Raw genomic sequence first — 6,022 nt, 5'->3', positions numbered from 1 at the left:
ACCATTGTTCCCATGATGTCAGGGGAGAAGGGCATAGGGAACGATCTCTGAGGCGACGGTGGCCTCGACACCCTTTCTTCAACCGCGTGCTCCCTCTGTGCCTGCAACGTCCTTCTCAGCTCTTCATTGACACGATTCAGCTCATCGTTTCTGCTCTGCGACGCAGCCAACTCCGTCTGCATCTTTTCTTGTTCAGCTCTTGACGCTGCGACGTTATCCTGCAGCGTGCGCACCATCTCTAGGACCTGCACCATTGTCACAGCTCCATCGTCAGCAGATGGCGCAGGTGATGGCTGTCTGTTTCTTGGCATCTTTCCCAGCAAAGAACTTGGCAAAACTTTGGTAAGCTTCAAGAACTGTGGTGTATATGGGTTCACGATTCACTTGAGCCCCACGGTGGGCGCCAAATGATCCTGCCGACAACACGAGCGTGGAGGAATCGCTTCGCAGCTCTCTCTGCCCCGTCTACGCGACTGTGTTATCTGCAAAATCACCCTCAGAACCTTCTCTAGGATCTCCAAACGCGACCTGCAAAACGCACAGACGGCGCCTCTAGCGGCCGTTTGCACTCCGACGATCAAGTTAGATCACAGAACCACCAAAGGAGAAAAACTAGTAGTGTATGCGAAAACTCTTGCTCTCTGTTTTTTTCTCTATCTCTTGAATCTCCCCTGATACTCCTTTATGCCTCTCTCTGTATCTGGGCCTAACAGAATTCTGTTATGCCCCTCTGGCATGTGTCAGAACCCTGTTATGCCTTTCTGAGACAACGTACCTCCAAAATCAGTAGAGTGTGAGTGTCTGTGCGTGTCTGCGTGTCTCTGCGCTTGGCTGCGCTTGTCTGTACCTTTAGCGGTACGGAGTGCACCTTTATCTGGACCGCGCCCTTCTCAGATGATGACACGTGGAGGCATGCGACTCACATCTAACCATACGCGTGTCACTACTTGAAGGGCTCTAGCGCTTCTCTTTGTGCTAAGTTATTCCCTTGCGGAGTAACTTAGCATATTTCTTCCATCTGGGTAAACCGCATACTCTCAGGAGAACGCCAGGTATGGCTGGTCTAGGCACACTCACCAAACGTTGCTCTCTGCGTAGACGGCTTACCCTTCACGGTGTCACGCATGTAATGGGTTGAGGGAATCACCAATCACTAACCGGTTTACTAGCTCCCTCAGGCCACTCTCGTGCACGATTCCCTGAGATGTGCTCATGCGAGGTCCATGCGTAACGCTCTCGCTGGGAACCTCAGTCCCAGTTTAACTGCGTGTAAGACGAGACCCCGATGACATTGCACCCGATGATTGATTAGTGCTCTATTGCTTCTCGCGTTCTGCCCTAAGCGTTCATCTGGGAACTAGTCTGTTGGTGGCCACTTGGTTACTGACCGCCGATCACCGTTCTGGGTGATCTGTCCCCTGACTTCTCTGCCGCCTGATCTGTCGGTGGTCACTTGGTTACTGACAACCGATCACGTTCACCCTGATCTATCTGTCACCTGGTCCACGTGTCACCCTGCGAGTGGTCCACGTGGTTATCTTCTGCTGACGTCATCGACTACCGATGACCGACCAGATCATAACTAATCATATATTAGAGATCGAGTGCAAACCATTAATACAATTTCTCTCGATAGTTATCTCTTAAGCATGGAAATTATTAGAATTCATAATGTTATGATTTTCAGCTATAGGAATTAATTATGGGTGTTTATGGAAGTTATAGGTAGTTTTATTTTTTATTTATTTTGAGATCTAAGGATGGATTATTATCATTTTTCAGCTATATTTTTCCTTATTACACTACAAAAAAAAAGTGTATATTATGGCAGTTATTTTCGTATAAACTGGCGTTTATAACCGCCACAATATACGCTTGTGGCGGTTTTCCAAACCGCCATAGAACTGGCCGCCACAAAGTTTAATGTGGCGGTTTTACGCTACCGGCCGCAACACCCGCCACTTTAAACATAGTGTAAATAATGGCGGTTTTTATATGTAAATAGTGTCAGTTATAACCGTCACAATTTACATTCATTGAAGAAGATTATGGCGCCATAATATACGTAAGTAATGACGTTTTTAACTGACGTAATTTTAATTCTGAATAAATAAAATTTAACCACTATTTTTTTATAATCTTTTTTATAATCTATTTTATATAATTATAAAATTTAACCATCACTTTTTTATAATCTGTTTTATACAATTATAAAATTTAACCAGTTTTTATAATTTGTTTTATACAATTATAAAATTTAACCAGTTTTTATAATTTGTTTTATACAATTATAAAATTTAACCACCACTTTTTCATAATAAAATAAAATAATGTACAAAGCTATAAACATTCATTCATTTCATTGAAAATTAAAGCACACATAATAATGTTCAAAAGTTTATATGTAATTGAAAATTAAAACACATAAAATGTTCATAAATCCCTAATACATAATTATTTAAAAGTTCATACATCCATAATCAAGCTTAAAATTAAAAAACACATCCCTAATCAGTTTTGCTTCCAGCACTTGATCATTTACTTGATTAGGTGATGGAGCACCACTTCCATAATCTGATGCCTGAAATAAATAATTTTAAGTTAATGAATTTGTATGTTTATAATTATAAAATAAAAGACACCAATAAATATTTAAATATATTAATACCAATAAAATTTCTAGCCAATGAAAGAAAACTTGTAGAGAAAAGATGTTGAACCTAAAAAGATATCACTTGCAAAAGAAAAATACAGAGATACCTAAACCTTGCCAAAAGAAAGTAGGAGGAAAAAAATAAACACAAAAGAAAAATTATCTTTTAAAACTCATCTTTTTTTATTTTTACTTTACAACTCTTTTTAATAAATTTTTTTATATTTAATTAAAAAATAAATATAAATAAAATTTTGAAATAAAATAATAATATTTTTAGTTGTTAGATAGAAGTATAAAAAGTTGATGGGTTCAAAGTAAGAAGTTCCAAACACAAAATGGCAATGAATGGTGACCCACTTTTACTACAAATGCAACAAGAATAAACCCTCTCATCCAGAGTAAACATGCAACACCACTGAAATTATGATCAAATGACTGAAATTGGCATGTAGAGAAAGCAATGCATGACAGTGGTCCCACTTTATGTAATCAACAAGAAAAGACACCTATGAAACATGGAATCATATGATTTGTGTAAAGGATATGAAATTGTACCAATTCACTCATGTGTCATAGGATTCAAAGTCATCAGAAATTCATCTTTAGATATGAATCAATAGATGGTATATTGAAGGAATTACATTGTGAACCAGAAGATTCTTACAACTATAAACAAGACTATTTAAACATCAACTCCCTTGTTTATGGTCATGGATAAGTTAATACAAAATCATAAATATCATCCCTTCATACTGCGTGCATTACAGGGATTAGAGAGAAGCATAATTTACCTTAAGTTCTTTTGCCAAAAGACCTTCCTTTCCACAGACATCCTTCCATCGTAGATTATCCAAAGTATTCTTCTTTAGCAAATTAAGCTCCCATTGACCTTCATGTATCCTTTTGTACAGTTCAATCAATCAGAAATGAAGCATTTTTTTTCAATCTTTTTCTTTATTCTCAAGCATAACACAAATTGTGATGAATTCAATGAAATACATGCTAGAAAATAAGGAAACTATGTAGTCCTTACCCAATTTAAATTCCAGCCAAACTTTATGTACTGTTCATGTGAAGCAGAACCTAGTTGACTAGATTTACTAGGGAAACCACTCCTGAAATCCCAGTTTCCAAATCAGCTCCATAAAGCACCTGGAAGTGATAGAAAATTAAATGTAAGCAAAGAAGTATATAATAAGGGCAACAAATAGATACTAGTTTCGTGCAGCAGAAAATTATTGAGTTTCTACATAATGTGACCTCAATTTCTTCAATAGGACTCTCGATCATCCGCCAATATTCACCTTCAATGCTCTCCATAGAAGGCTATGAGGTACCATTTAAAATTGTTGTATTAGCATCCTAAAGAGATACATTCTCATTTTTTCTAAAGTATTGGAGCTTAAAATCTTCTGCATATCTCTGAAATGTTTCCAAGGTAAATTTTGGACCAATTTCAAACCCAAACCTTTCCACTTCACAAGACCCTGTATTGGGTCCTCTTCTAGTGCCATTATCCACCCCCATTCTGGTGCATCTTCTCCTTTTTCTCTTCATATTACTTTGAACCCTTGACATTTTTCTCATTGAATCATGATTCTGAAGTTTGTGAATCCTTTGTACACGTGTAGAGAAATTAATAAAAAGAATAAAAAAAGCGACGGTAAAAGAACTAAGGAGTCGGCATAAAATCATAATTTGCACGCCTAGGCCAACACACAAAAAAAATTGGATTTTATTAAACTTACTTTGATAAGAAGAGTACTTATGAAGTGAAAGACGTGGAGTTTGTGGGTTCTCTGAACTTCCACTGCTAAGTAGCTGGAAATCACATCAACAGATGCTAGTTCAAGGTCCCGGTAACTTCATAAATTGTTAGAATACATCAATTTGAAATAAGTCACAATAAACAAATAGAGTCAGCTCAGATAAGGAATCATCATGCAAGACAATATCTTGATTTTCAATACATTATTTGCTATTTAGTCAAAATTGTTATCCTCGTTCATCTCAGACTAAAGCTCTAAATATTTTCAATAACGATATTGCCATTCTTTCAATAGAATGGTAGATCTAAAAGCAAAGACATATCAAAACTTCAATATGTTCTTTTTTGTTAATATTCTTGTTGAATCGAATAATAATAATTGACAAACGAAGGACAAAGCTTAATTTAAGATGGTGCATCATCTACATGCAAGTACAGAACCAACATTCTTAATCTCTTTCTCACTTATCCCTCTTTTAATACTTATATTTACTCTTTCTCAACCAAATCCCTAGTTCACTACATTTCAATAGCCAGATCATGAGATAATATTTTTAACATAAAAAATCAATGATCACCGACAGGATCCCAGATATAACCTAAAAGATCTTATAAAATAAAGAACCTTCACAAACCATGGCTACCATTACCTGAACTTAACAATACAGGTGCATAACAGAGCAAAGCAAAGATCATCATAAACTCACTGCAACAACATTATTTGCAAATATTAAATTAACAGACACGAATCAAAAGTTAATAATTAATAGTAATTAATAAATAAAAACTTAGTCAATTTTACTATAATCAAACGATTTTGTATTGATTAGCTCTAATCCTTACAAGAAACAAAAGACCACATTCTATCAGGAGTTACCTATTCGAAATCTTGGAGGAATTGCGGTTTTCTATTGTACGGTTGAATACGTGGAAAATCTTGGAGAACACTGAAAGGGGCGAGAGTGAGGGTTAGGTTTAGGGCGCGCGAGAGTGAGAAGACAGTGAAGGGAAGAGTGAGTGAAGGCGAGAGTGAAGAGCGACAGTGAAGGGAAGAGTGAGTGAAGGCGAGAGTGACAGTGAAGGGAAGAGTGAAAAGAGGGTTTCGTTCCAAAAGAGATGGTTTCGTTCGTGAAGAGTTTGCAGAGAGAGGAGAGGGAAGAGTCACGTTTAGTTCACTAGGTTTCCAGGGAGTGAAAGGTGATTTTTAAAAAAAAATTGAGAGTAATGAGAAAAGGTATGGAGGGAAGGAAAACACTAGGTTTTAATTTCAAAAGGGATAATTGTGACACTTCAAAACGACACATTTTGAAGGATAATTGTGACAGTTCAAAACGACACATTTTGAAGAATAATTATGGCGGTTATTAAAATGTCGTATTATACAGAAATTTGTGGCGGTTATTAATAACCGCCATATTAAAACCACCACTTTATACATGATTTTTTGTAGTGTTAATTAGAATGCAATCTAATTCCTAAACAACACCTAACTATTTCTTGATTACTAGATTGATGATTGATTATTACCAAATAATAAATTAGAGACCAAGGTGCAGACCGTTAATATAATTTATCTCAATAGTTATATCTTCAAATAT

The 6,022-nt window shown here is 36.5% G+C and overlaps 1 long non-coding RNA gene across 2 annotated transcripts; it reads right to left on the bottom strand.

The window, feature by feature from the left end:
• Nucleotides 1-2,451: 2,451 nt before the first annotated feature.
• On the bottom strand, nucleotides 2,452-5,640 carry LOC137836447 (uncharacterized). Of its 2 annotated transcripts, none has more exons than XR_011085277.1 (5): nucleotides 5,302-5,640; nucleotides 3,917-4,519; nucleotides 3,690-3,808; nucleotides 3,448-3,556; nucleotides 2,452-2,581 (listed from the first exon to the last, which is right to left on the bottom strand). It is a non-coding gene; the product is annotated as an uncharacterized lncRNA (long non-coding RNA). The 2 variants fall into 2 exon arrangements; XR_011085276.1 differs by having other exon boundaries at nucleotides 3,917-4,477.
• Nucleotides 5,641-6,022: the final 382 nt, after the last annotated feature.

The sequence above is a fragment of the Phaseolus vulgaris genome, chromosome 4 (assembly GCF_000499845.2).
Source record: "Phaseolus vulgaris cultivar G19833 chromosome 4, P. vulgaris v2.0, whole genome shotgun sequence".
Taxonomy (NCBI): Eukaryota; Viridiplantae; Streptophyta; class Magnoliopsida; order Fabales; family Fabaceae; genus Phaseolus; species Phaseolus vulgaris.
Note: the sequence above shows the minus strand (reverse complement) of the source record. Positions and strands in the feature narration are given on the sequence as shown.